Here is a 13,723-nt window from a genome sequence, read left to right on the forward strand (position 1 = left end):
ATCTAGAGTCTAAGTGTGTAATATGTTTGAATACAAATTGGGCTTCTCTTATTTTCAATAAACATTTAAGAGGTAGGCAGAGGGTTTCATTTCCTTGAAAGAATCATTCTGTGTATGCGTGTGTGTATATATATATATATATATATATACATATATATACATGTATATACACACACACATATATAAATATATATACACATATATATGCATATATATATATATGAATTACATAGGGATTGGCTGGAAAGACAGATGAAATTTAGATCTCTAATTCACTTTAACTACATAAAATTACAGGTGAACCTGAATACATAACTATATGTAAATTTATATATAATATTTTTCAAGATGATTGATGTTTTGATATAATTTATGTTCAGAATTTTAATTATATAATCAGTTTCATAATCTCTGACATTATCTCCATTATTCAACTAGAACTTGAATATATAGATCCACAGATAATTACACAGTTATACAAAGAATTTTGAAACAGATTTTACAACTTAATCAGATTATTAATGTGGAATCAGCTCCCAAGAATTTAGATGAGTTGATCACACTCAGAACTATGTAGTACTTACAATGAGACAATGCCAAAGATGTCTAATATGAGCATAAAATTTAATTAGCTAAAAATGCAAATAACCATTGAAGACTATGTCAGCACTAGCCATTCACATTTTTAAAACATTTACTTGAAACTCAAGTTTATATTTCTCTGTTCACATTTACTTCATCATAAACTTATGTACGTTCTCTTATTGCCTTGATTCCCAGTGAAAATCTTAGAACTACATCAATGAGATGTATAAAAGTTGTAATCATAGTAGCAGGCTATTTTGTTTTCTTTTTTTTTTCTTTTTCTCTTTTTCTTTATCCCAACTTTAAATGTAGCACAGGCAAAAGAAGTTTAAATGTTTTTATAAAAGGATGTATATATTTTGATAAAGTCATCTTTGAGGTTATGATATTAATACCTTTCTAACTTTTGACACGTTTATATTTAGAATGCTTATTCCCTGTGGAGATAAAATTAAGTTAACATTTGAAAACAAATTTAGAGAATCCTGAAAAATGATGTAGATGACCTAGGCCAACTCTTATTCTTGGTAGTTAAGAAACTGAAGACTGGAGGGAAAAACAGAGTCATTGTTTATTCCCTGAAATTATAATTCCTTATAAATGAAGTGTATACCAATAGACATATAAAAGATCATCTTGTGTTTCTGTGTTATTTCTTACTCTACTTAAATTCTGATTATTGCCAGAATTTTTAGAAAAGGTTACACTTAAATAGAATGTCTAAATGCTTACCTTCTAGATCTTGCCTTTCTTTCTTTTTTTTAAAAATTATTGTTTTTAATGTTTGTTTATTTTTGAGAGAGAGAGAGAGAAAGTCAACAGGTAGGGGCAGAGAGAGGGAGACACAGAATCTGAAGCAGGATCCAGGGTCTGAGCTGTCAGCACAGAGCACAATTCAGGGCTCGATCTCATGAACCGTGAGATCATGACCTGAGCTGAATTCCAACACTTAACCAACTGAGTCACCCAGCCGCCCTTAGATCTTTTTTTTTTTAAAAAACTCCTTTAGTTTTACTTCAGATGATCAAGATACCCTTAAAGCACTGGAGTTTAGAGAGCTGTGTTTTTCTAATCTGGCTTTTGTGTAGCTATTTTAAAAGACATTATTAATTTCCAGTTAAATTCTTTTTTTCTAAGCAAGACGTTCCATTAATTTGTGAGTCCATTCTTGGAAATACTCTTCCAGTCTTAGTCAACAAATACACCGTCATGGAAGTGAAACCAGATATAAGATCATTATATAACTTTTACCAGTAAAATATTCAAATACATAGTCCCTGAATGCATAAGTCACAAATTTTAGTGTGATATACCAAAATGTTTCAAACTCCAGAGAAAAAAGAATATTATAATTTACTGAGTAAAATTTAAAGTACTTTAAACAATGCTTTAAGAACATTCTCAGTAACAATTCATGTATGTATAAAGCCAGAATGTATAGATAGTGTATATTTAGCAAATATATTTGGATATTAATAAAGACAGTTTGATAGCAAAGATTTTTATTAGTGATAATAATTATTCTAAACCCTGAAAAAAGTTTGAGTAGTGTTTGCTATCAACAGTTTTTATACTTGTTTAATTGCATTAATTAAAAGCATATTTTTATTTGGATAAATTGTATTATTTGGTTACATAAGTTACATGGGGAAAAATTAAGAGCTCTGAGTTAAAATAGATTTTGTGTATTTAAAAAATTTGGAAACTTATTTTGTAAACTCAGGCTTTAGTGCACTACAAATAGATATGTAGTAACTTAGTTCACATATATTTCAGTTATTTATTTTAGGCGATGGTTACTGCTAATTCACCATTCTAAAATATGTTTGCGTCCTAAAATGGAAGGTAGGCTTTTGTATGTTACATAAACCAGGTTGTGTAGGGGTAGGGGGTTGGTTGGAGGAGGGGAGGTCTGGGGAACCATAGGTCATATTGCTTGTACGCTAAATCTGTAAGGTACAGTTTTACTTTGGTTTTATATTTTCTTGGAGAATATTACTACTTTTTTTTTTTTTTCCTAGTTTTGGTACCAGAAGTTCAATAACTATTCTTATTTTTCCGAAAGACAAAGACACAGGAAGGCAAAGATTGCATCTAATTTCTTAGTGATCCTGTAGCCCAAAGTAATAGCATTAACAAAAGTGTCTGTGGGCAACACAGGTTTCACAGCACAGTTGTTGGTAATGCTTTTAAAAACATTTATTTTTGGGGCGCCTGGGTGGCGCAGTCGGTTAAGCGTCCGACTTCAGCCAGGTCACGATCTCGCGCTCCGTGAGTTCGAGCCCTGCGTCGGGCTCTGGGCTGATGGCTCAGAGCCTGGAGCCAGTTTCCGATTCTGTGTCTCCCTCTCTCTCTGCCCCTCCCCCGTTCATGCTCTGTCTCTCTCTGTCCCAAAAATAAATAAACGTTGAAAAAAAAAAATAAAAAATAAAAACATTTATTTTTTGTGTTTCATTTGCCTTTAAACCAAGTTTTACAGCTGAAACAACAACTGGATTTCTTGGTTCCTAACAATTGTCAATCTCTCAAACTTTGAAAAAAAAAAAGATATTGAATGCCATTTAAAATCTTCATTTCTGGGGGCGCCTGGGTGGCTCAGTCGGTTGAGCGTCCAACTTCGGCTCAGGTCACGATCTCACGGTTCGTGAGTTCGAGCCCCACGTCGGGCTCTGGGCTGATGGCTCAGAGCCTGGAGCCTGCTTCTGACTCTGTGTCTCCCTCTCTCTCTGCCCCTCCCCCATTCATGCTCTGTGTCTCTCTGTCTCAAAAATAAATAAACATTAAAAAAAAAAATTTTTTAAATCTTCATTTCTGTAAAGAAAAGATAACAATTGTGTCTTTTGTGTTTTTAATATTTATTGACATTTACATAATGCCCCAAAAGGATTGCATTTATTATTTAATAGGATCGTTTATTTTTATTTTCTTAATTTACAAGCCAATTATAATCTGGTTAGACCCAGTGAAAAGCATTGGCCAGACTTTTGGTGCCTATCCTTGCCATGTAGTAAAAGCTGTATTCCTTCCTTGTCCTTGAAAAATCACTTTCAATGCAATTAAAAAGTCACCTCACACAATTAATATTCTAAAAATTCGAATGGTAAGAAATGTATGATGGTCCTTACACCTAAAGTTTCCTGAAACTTTTGGAAGTTTATCTCTGTACAGGAAAATAATTTTTTATTCACAGTTGCATTTTTTTTAATTTAGTTTTTAATTCTTACATTTCTTTGCAAACCAAGAATGATATATCATGATGGAGACATTAAGTTGGAAAATTAAGGGGATATTGATGCTTGCTGTTTGTAAGATTTCTGAAAACTTTATCAAATTCAGTTTCAAACGAGGCTTTCTAAAAGGGGCTTGCAAGCAGTATTTTCTTGCCTGCCTTGTATTAACTCTATTCAAGAGTCTACTAACTGTTTAGGAAAATATTTTATGGGCCCATTCTTCAATACCCACCATTATCACTCACTAAATTTAGAACTCCATTCTATGCCTGGCACAAATTGATAGCCCAATTCTTAGACACAACTTATATTTCATAAGTAATTTGATCTTGGGTAATTGCATTGAATTTTAAGGAAAATTAATTTGAACCTTGACCCTCATGCTTTCCATCGTAGAACGTGGCCCTCTACGTCATCTGCCAAGCAGTGCACGGCCAGCATATGGCTATTTGTTTCCTATTTAAGCTGTTTTCTCTTGAGGAAAAGAAATTCCCTTCAGACCAGGCAGACATCTGCTCTCTGTCTTAGCAGCAAAACCAGGGAACTATCTTTCCTGAAAAAAAAAATCATTTTGTCCAATTAATCAAAGATTAAGTCTTCCCAGATTTTATTAACTGGGGTACATTTTAATAGTAATTAATTTGAGGTGAATGTTTATATCTTGAGGTAATATTTTCCCATGACTTTCAATATATCATCATTTTTTGTTTTTATTGTTATTAAATGGTACTGCTTAAAATGATTTAGATTTTGACTTCTCCAATTTTCCTCTTTTGGGTAAAATGACAACTGAATTGACCATGCATGCTAAGTAGTCATGTGTTTACCTAGGTACAATAGAATGTATTCCCAAACTCTGGACCTTGGAAGATGGAAGGATTACTCCTAGAGGTGAAATGGTTCAGATGAGCAGGTAGAAGTAGAGTATGCCATTATATTTTAAAATATTGATTGATTGTGTGTGTGCACACACACACAATATGACCTCTATTATGGTCAAACACTAGAATTATTTATACAATTTATATACGCGCGCACGCGCACACACACACACACACACACACACACACACACATTGTTCCCTGATAGACTTTTATCTTTGAAGCTGAATTTGCTGTATATTGCATCTTTAATTGGGGCGCCTGGGTGGCTCAGTCAGTTAACCGTCCGACTCTTGATTTCGTCTCAGGTCATGATCTCAGTTTCGTGGGTTTGAGCCCCACATTGGGCTCCATGCTGACAGGGTGGGGCCTACTCAGGAGTCTCTCCCCCTCTCATTTCTCATCCCCGTGCACTCTCTCTTTCAAAATCAATAAAAAAAAAAAAAAAAAAAAAAAAAAAAAAAAAAAAAAAATCTTTGTTTCCTCTACTTAATTTGTTTTGTTTTTTTAACTTGCCATTTTCAGGTGTTTCACCACATTCTAAAACCTTTTTTATATCTTATTTTTGTTTTCATTATTCAAAGAAAGAATGTTAAAGAGTCATTTAGTTTCATGAGTTTGTAATCTTTTACTTTCTGGTCCACTTATATTCTGAAATGAACTGATTCTTTGTTCCAGAATTGATCCATGATTAAATGAAATTATGCATATAAAGTATAGCACAGGGACTGTCACATAATTAGAAAACATAAATTATAAATCGTAAATGTAATTGTTGGTGCTATTATTTTCATTACCTTTTTTCTCTTTACCTCATTATTGTCAGTTACCTAGATTCTTTTTATATAAAGGGGATCTGGATGCTTCTGAAAAATGGACTCACTTCATTTTAAATTTAATGACATATGTGTTGGGGCACCTTGGTGGCTCAGTTGGTTGAGTGCCTGACTCTCTGTTTTGGCTCAGGTCTTGATACCAGGGTCATGGGATTGAGCCTCGCATCAGGCTCTGTGCTTAGAATGGAGCCTGCTTAGAATTCTCTCTCTCTCTCTTCTCTCTCTCTCTCTCTCTCTCTCTCTCTCTCTCTCTCTTCTCACTCTCACTTCCTCTCCCCTTCTTCCTTGCTCACACACTCTCTCTCAAATAAAATAAAATAAAATAAAATAAATAAAATAAAATAAAAATGTGTGTTAACATACTAAAATGTAAGTACAATGCTTCAGGAATTAAATTGTCTTAAATTAATTTCTGGTTGAGTATGAAATGTGTTGAATATATTAAATTCCACCTTGAGTTGAAATCCATGGTATGAGAAATTGACCCTTACCTTTGAATCCTCAGTGCTAATGCAGGACATTCAGTAGTGTTGACTAAAATCATTTTTGTTGCAGCGACAAATGGAAAAATTCACTTTTATAACTTTTACAGTTGGGATAACATTCATGTATTTCCTAATGTATATATTTATTTGCTTAAATAAAGAGGCAGTATTGCTAATTCTGTGACATTTTTATGTTTACTTAAAGACTTGAGTGTTTACTATCAATCAGAATATATTCTTTTGTTGTTGCCTGTCTAAGCTTGTGCTGCTATAACAAGAACGCCACATACTGAGTGGCTTGTGCAACACACATTTGTTTCTCACAGTTCTGGAGGCTGGGAGGTGGAGATCCGGTGCCAGCATGGTCAGGTTCTGGTGAGAGTTCTTTCCTCAGTTTCTCACATGGTAGAGAGAAAGCTCTGGTCTCTTTACTCTGTGCAAGGACACCAGTCCCATGCTGAGGTCTCCACCTCCATGAACCATCAAATGCAAATTACCGTCAGAAGTAATAAGCTTACAGAGATCATTTTTACAAAACTTTGGAAACTTGTGTTTCATTTTTTATTACAGAACACTTTAAAAAATACATACGTGTTCTTGTAATATCATTACTGACAGTTAGCTACTGTTGAACGTTGGGGAGGTATCCTTTTAGATATCCTAAGGTCCCTATATATTCTCTGGGGAAAACTATTCCCTATTTACTAATATTCGGTCTTTGGTAGCCAAAAAAAAAGGCATTGGATATGTTGGAACGCATATCTGTGTAATAAAGACGAATTGGAAAAGTTAGCTCTCTAGGTTGGATCTGACCAGAGAGCTTTCTTCTGCTGAATATTATTAGATACACCATCCTGGACAAGATTCAATCCAGTAATCATGGGGTTAGGGGTTATATATACCGTTACCAGTCTCATGAGCCACTCCTTTTATTTTCTCAAAAACTTGATTGCGTTCATACGTGCTGAAAAGTACTAAGATGATTTTTTCAACACTAGTTGATACTTAGATATAAAAGCCCCTTGAGGCTCCCAGAAAATCAATTCAGTATTTAGTTATTTATGAGAAATTCTTGGCAGTGTCTCCTCCTATCAAGAGTTCTGTCTGTAAAAAATATTAAAAGAACAAGCTAGATCTGGTTACCTCTCCAATGTTATCATATCATTCCTCCTTTTAATCATCCTAATTTACTTAAGACTTAAATGCTAGAAGTCTTTCCCACATACACAGACCAATTTGAGAATCATTTGTATGTATTTTAAAACTAGTGACAAATTTAACAAAACATACCTAAACCTTTTTAGTATGCTTAATTTTAATTAATACAATATAAGTTATCTTAAACTGTCATTAATTATCAATTAGAAATTTTTTGTGTCCGGCTAGAATAAATTATTATTGCATGTTTCGGGGGGTCATAAAAGTTCTCTGTTTCTTTGTTACCCAAAGTGGGCATTAAAATGTTTTTAAACAGAAATTAAATAAATATGTGAATACCAAAATATAGTTTACACAAAAAATGGTGTTTTTTCTTTAAGTTTATTTATTCATTTTGAGAGAGTGTGCCCTGTGTAAGTTCATGTGGGAGTGGGGGAGGGGCAGAGAGAGAGAGAGAGAGAGAGAGAGAGAGAGAGAGAGAATCCTAAGCAGGCACAACACTGTCAGCATGGGGCCCGATATAGGGCTCAAATGCACAAACCATGAGATCATGACCTGAGTGGAAATTGAGAGCATGATGCTTAACCCACTGAGCCAGCCAGGTACCCCCAAAAATGTGTTTTTCCTTTTTTTCCAAAATAAGTCTGTCTTGGCTTTCTGCTTAGTTATAATTATTCAGTGGTGAACAAAAAGGAAATGGTTTCTACCTTTATGGAAATTACAGTATAATGGGGAGAGGGGAGGAGGACAGTAAATAAGCAACTAGCATACAAATAATTTTACTGTTAAAATTGTGACAGGTGCCAAGAAGAATCGGGGTCAAGCTGAGAAATGAAATACAAGTAGATGTTACCAAGACACAGAGCAAAAGAAAAATCATTTTGGATAGAAAGAACAGTACATCCAAAAAGCCATGAGAAATGATAGACTTGGGCATAGTTGAGAAAATGAAAGATGGGTAGTTTGGCATATGAGTAAGGGAGACAGCTAGGAGCTAGGTGGGATCTAGATCATACAGGGTCCTGTAACCAGGTTAATAATGTTGTATTATATGTTCAGTGCAGTGAGAGCCACAGAAGGTTTTTGGGCAATGGTGGAGGTGACATGATCTAATTTACGCTTAAAAAATGTCTCTCGTGTGATACTTGAGTGCTATATGCATAGAGAATGAGTTGCACAATGATGGGGGAAGACCAATTAGGAAGCTCCTGTGGTAGTCCAAGCAGAAGACGATGTCAGTGAAGGATCTGGTAGTCATGGAGATGCAGAGAAAAGCAAGGATTAGATTTGAAGATTGAAGACTTGGCTTAATTCTGAAGGGTGAGATCAGAGAAGCTGAAATTTTGCATGAGATACAGTTATTGGAGATGGCAAAGTCAAGGTCAAGTCTATGACCATGCAGATGGGATTGAGAGTTTGGATTATGTTGTTATCCTAATACTAATTCGGTATGCTGCAGCCCATCACAATCCCCCAAATTGTATTTTCTCAGCCTGAAATAGGTTTACCTTCCTGTTTCACTGGTCACTATCTTACAGTCATGTCAAGCATCACTTCCTTTGGAGGTGGGTGCCCAAGTGCCTAGCACCATTCTTGGCACATTGCAAGTGAAGTTATCTAACGTGTAATTCAGCAACATTTTATTACATGCGTGATGAACATGATAAAGTGTCATAATGCCGCTTTAAGGAACACTCTAATCTATGCTTTTCACTTATTCTCCGCACAATTTCTTTGTAAACTCAAGCAGTCCACATGATCTCCAATTCTCCTGTGAAAGCCCAGTACCTAGAATGCAATCATCAGGTACTATTTCCCTGGGAGTTTTTCTTTCTTTCAAGGTTCTGGGATATTTAAGTAGCTCTTCTGGGGATAACATTGCTCAGGAAATTTAGCTCAGGAAATTCAGGAAACCAGAAGGGTTTTTCTGAAGTTACCATGAGAAATTCTACAATTGCAAAATAAGACCTAACTATCTTTACTTTCTCTGTTTCTTTCTGGATAGGGAGAAAAATACACAAAATTAAGTATTCTGTAAAAGAGAATTATTTGTATTCTTGTACTTTGCCAGTAGTCTATATACTATATGTAAAGCTGTAATCATAATCCAGTAGATTTATTTATATTTAATGAAGCAGATTTGATGAGAAATCAAAGGGATGTTACAGCATAGCAATGTTTTGAATTTCTTCTTACAGTCTCAGGCTTTAGTCTGTGGTTAATGAAATATTTTTTTTTAAAAAAAAGCTTCGTTAAAATTAACATGTAAAAACCAAGTGGAAATCTGGACACTACAGTTAAGTAGGCAAGAGAAGAAACCTGGGGTGCCTGGGTGACTCAGTCAATTAAGGGTCTGACTCTTGATTTTGGCTCAGGTCATGATCTCACTCCTTCATGAGTTTGAACCCCGCTTTGAGCTCTGCACACTGACCCGTGCTGAACCTGCTTAGGGTTCTCTCTCCCTCTCTCTCTGCCCCTCCCCTGCTCTCATGCTGTCTCTCTCAAAATAAATAAAGAAACTCGAAAAAAAGAAAGAAAGAAAGAAAGAAAGAAAGAAAAAGAAAGAAGGAAGGAAGGAAGGAAAGGGAAAAAACCCATATAGATAGTAATGTTGTGTCTAGCTATGTGGGAGAAGCAAACTCAGGTATGGAAGGATTGGGTCTGCTCCAGGCAGCAACTAGAGGCTTCTAGTCATAATGTGGTTAGGAACCAGCAGCATTGGCATTACCTGGAAGCAAGTTAGAGGTGATGAATGATGGGCCCCATTGCATACCAACTGAATCAGACCCTGTATTTTAACAGTATTACAATGTGGCTTTTGCAAATTCAAATTTGAGAAGCACTCTTCTACATTGCGCTAGAGTTCATAGACCCCTGTTCATCCCCTAGAACCAAAACAACAACAACAACAACAACAACAACAACAACACCTTTTGGAATGTAAATCCAGTGTTGTTGTTGTTGTTGTTGTTGTTGTTTTTTTAAGAGAAGCAGGTAGAACATGATTTTTGGTGAATTACACTGAATTTCTGAACCAGGAGAGAGGGCAGGGGAGAGTGGAAAAGGATGTATAGGAGACTAGCAAGTCAGGGGCAGAATTAGAGAGAAGGAAACACACAGAAAGAAAAGCACAGGAGGTACACTGAAGGAAACACATCCAGAATAACAGGAGGAGAGACTCCAGGAGACAGAGCAGGGGAGAAGGAAGAGGGGAGAGTAAGTAGGAGAGAGGGGAGAGTAAGTAAGTAGGGAGAGAAGATAGGGAATAAGACAGACAAGGGGAAAGAGAGAGAGGTAAGCAGAAGAAAGGTAGAGAGAGAGTATGTGCTGGGGGCTGGGGTGGGGGTGTGGTTATGGTAAGGATTAAACTTGGAACAGTAGAAAAATACATTTGCTTGGATGCAGAAGGAAAAGAAAATTGTTGGCTATGTACGAATAATTACAGACAGTGGGATATTAAGCAAAGAATAGGACACTCAAAGCTTTATCTGTATCCATAACATTGTTTACCAAGAAAAGTAATGCATGAATGAACTTGTATCTTAGGTGTTTTGAAGCAAGTTCAAAGGAAGGTCGTATTTACTTAATCCAAAAGTGAAATGCCATGTGTGTATATAATTTTTTACTTCACATTTTCTAGAATTAAAACTATGGAAAAACTGGAATTTATTAATAAGAATAGAATGATGCTGGAAGGGTCATCTGGAAGTCATTTAATCTGTTCCTCTGACTTTTAAATTGTCTAAAGATCATTTGTTGTATTAAAAGAGGTTCAGAGCTAAAGATTATCTACCCTCCATCATCAGTACCCCTTACATGCATCAGCATATGTTAACACAAAGTTATTACTTTAACTTACTTAAATCCTATTCCGTAGAAATCTCTTTCATTTTACATGCTAACTGATAACAGAAAAGCCATTTTTTTTTAATGTAGCGGCTCATATGTTTGAAGATAGTCATTAAGTGGGGCCTAATTTTTGATAAATTATATCTGTTGTTTAATTTAGGTTTCTAAGTATAATAAAACTGTTTTAATCTCAGTCTCTTAGTATTTCCAGAGTGGAAATTGTAGCTTTAGTAACATTTTAAGTCATATTTAACCTAAGGTCTAGATTGAAGTTTTAATAGTGCCTGTGACATTTTACACTTGTCAAGAGGAATAAAAGTTTATGACCAAGTTATTTAGTATGCCTGAATGGGGACATTTTTAATCTTATCCAGTAAATAATGGAGTAAAACTTAGAAGAAAAGCCAGATACTTCAAACAAAATGGGAAAGGACATCCCTTCCCCCTAAGGATTTATACTCTTTCTCAATCTCTATCACCCTATATCTCTTTACCACAGGATACTGTACTTTATCTAGATTGAGTCACATTAAGTTACCATTTTATCAGATTCTTATCTCTGTCAGACACCAGAAAATGGATTAGGAGTCTGTGTTTGATGGAGAAGGACACCGAGAGCATTTTGATCACATAACTCGGCACTTGTCATAGCTTACTCAGGTGACTTCCCTTAGTTCTAAAATGAAAGTGTATGACAGGTCGTAACCTTGTTGAATCTTGCTTAAGGGAATTCTTGGAAAATATGATTATAGCATATTTTCCTTTGGGACTACCTCAGGAAAGAAAGTAGCAATGAGCCAAAATTCCAAAGGAGAGGAGAAATATTTTTGTGGCTGGTGGGGTGAGAGCATGTTGACAGGTGCCTTTAATTCCTTTCCTTTCATCTTTTGCCTAAATCACCAAAAACTAAAAACTTGAATTCTGTGGTCATACTCTGTAATATTTTTCTTTCTTTTTTTCTCCTTCCTTCCTTCCTTCCTTCCTTCCTTTTCTTTCTTTCTTTTCTTCCTTCCTTCCTTCCTTCCTTCCTTCCTTCCTTCCTTCCTTCCTTCCTTCCTTTCTCTCTCTCTCTCTCTCTTTCTTTCTTTCTTTCTTTCTTTTCCTTCCTTCCTTCCTTCCTTCCTTCCTTCCTTCCTTCCTTCCTTCCTTCCTTCCTTCCTTCCTTCCTTCCTTTCTTCCTTCCTTCCCCCGGTACCACTTAAGTCTCTGTTCCTTCTGAGCTATGTTGGTTTATAATTCTTTAAGCCTTTCTTAAAATTTTAATCATCAACCCCAGGTGAATAACCATACATTTCTTACGTTCTATTCCAAGAGGAGTTTGTGTTGTTTGAATATAATGGGTTTCCTTAACCCTGTATAAAGGTTTTTATCCATAGAGTACATTGTGAACATTCTTTATAGTTACAAATAGAATTTGTACATGGATATTTTGTATATATGTATACACATATATATTTTGTGTAGATTTGCACATATATAATTTGTATAGAATTAGTTACAACTAATTCTGTCCTTAATTTTGTTCTCCACAAATGCAGTATATGTTCATTTATGACCTTGGTGAATTTACTTAAGCTCTTTATGTTTCAGTTTTCTCACCTGTAAAAAAAGGGGACGTTACTTCTACTTACCTTAGAGAGGTTTGAGGAGGATTAAATAAGTTGATATATACAAGGGGCTTAGAACTGTGCCTGGTTGACAAGCATTATATAAATGGTAGCTGTTGTATTATGTGCTATTTACTGTATTAGGCACATCACTATGGTTCCAAAGAATGTTTCTCTTCATTGCAGATAAGTAAAGGCTGACAAACTAATGCCACATATGCTTACATTCAGATGAGTTTTTTGTTCCCAGAGTCAATCCTCTCATACATAAGTGTACTTAAAATCCGTATAAATATTTGTGAAATGATAGATAGTCTTCATATATCAGTGCATGGTATGTCTTTTATGATAAATATATTTTTGAGGGCTTATAGAATTATTGTCATTGGCATGGCCAGCATTGAAATATTTCATTGTGGCCTTTCTCAAAATGTGTTCCAGTGAAGCATTTCTGTAAGCTCTCAAAAAATAATTTGTAAAATAAGTCTTTAAACAAATTTCTAAACATATCTGTTTTCTATAAGACTTTTGAGGGTTTAAAATATTGATGAATCCTAAGAAACATGAGTAGGAGATCTAAGAATTGTAGTCAATTCCCACATTTATATGGAATGCCATTTTTTTTTTTTTTCAGAAAACAATTTGTTTTCTCAGAATGCATTTTGGATGAAAAGTAGTGTTTGGTATTTTGTGGGTGGATGTACATTTTCAAAAGTGTCTGAGTATCTCAGGTTCAGGTTTGTGGTTATTTATCTACATGGTTTCTTTGTTTCAAGAGCAAAAGAGTAAGATTATGATATACTATTCTATTTCTTTTTTTTTTTTTTTTCCTTCTTCCAGGGATGTTTTCTTCTCCTACATCAGTATGTTGAAGGCTATAACAGGGGACCATTCAATATTCCAAACAATTCAAATATGGTGCTTACCAAAACTTTGCAAAGAGGTGCTCAGCAGTGTGTGTGGCCTTACTCTTTTCTCTCACTAATATCCTGTTACTGTTAATAGTCTTGACCTCAGCTTTCTAAACTTTGCTTTCTATAATGGATATAATTTACCTCTTGGAAGCATTTGACACAATTGACCTCCTTTGTG

The 13,723-nt window shown here is 35.1% G+C and overlaps 1 protein-coding gene across 9 annotated transcripts in view; it reads left to right on the plus strand.

Moving 5' to 3' along the window:
• Nucleotides 1-13,723, plus strand: part of ROBO1 (roundabout guidance receptor 1) — a 1,149,709-nt gene that overhangs the window by 819,797 nt on the left and 316,189 nt on the right. The gene's annotated exons all lie outside the window — the stretch shown is intronic.

The sequence above is a fragment of the Puma concolor genome, chromosome C2 (genome assembly GCF_028749965.1).
Source record: "Puma concolor isolate L17-30 chromosome C2, mPumCon1.1.hap2, whole genome shotgun sequence".
NCBI classification, from domain to species: domain Eukaryota; kingdom Metazoa; phylum Chordata; class Mammalia; order Carnivora; family Felidae; genus Puma; species Puma concolor.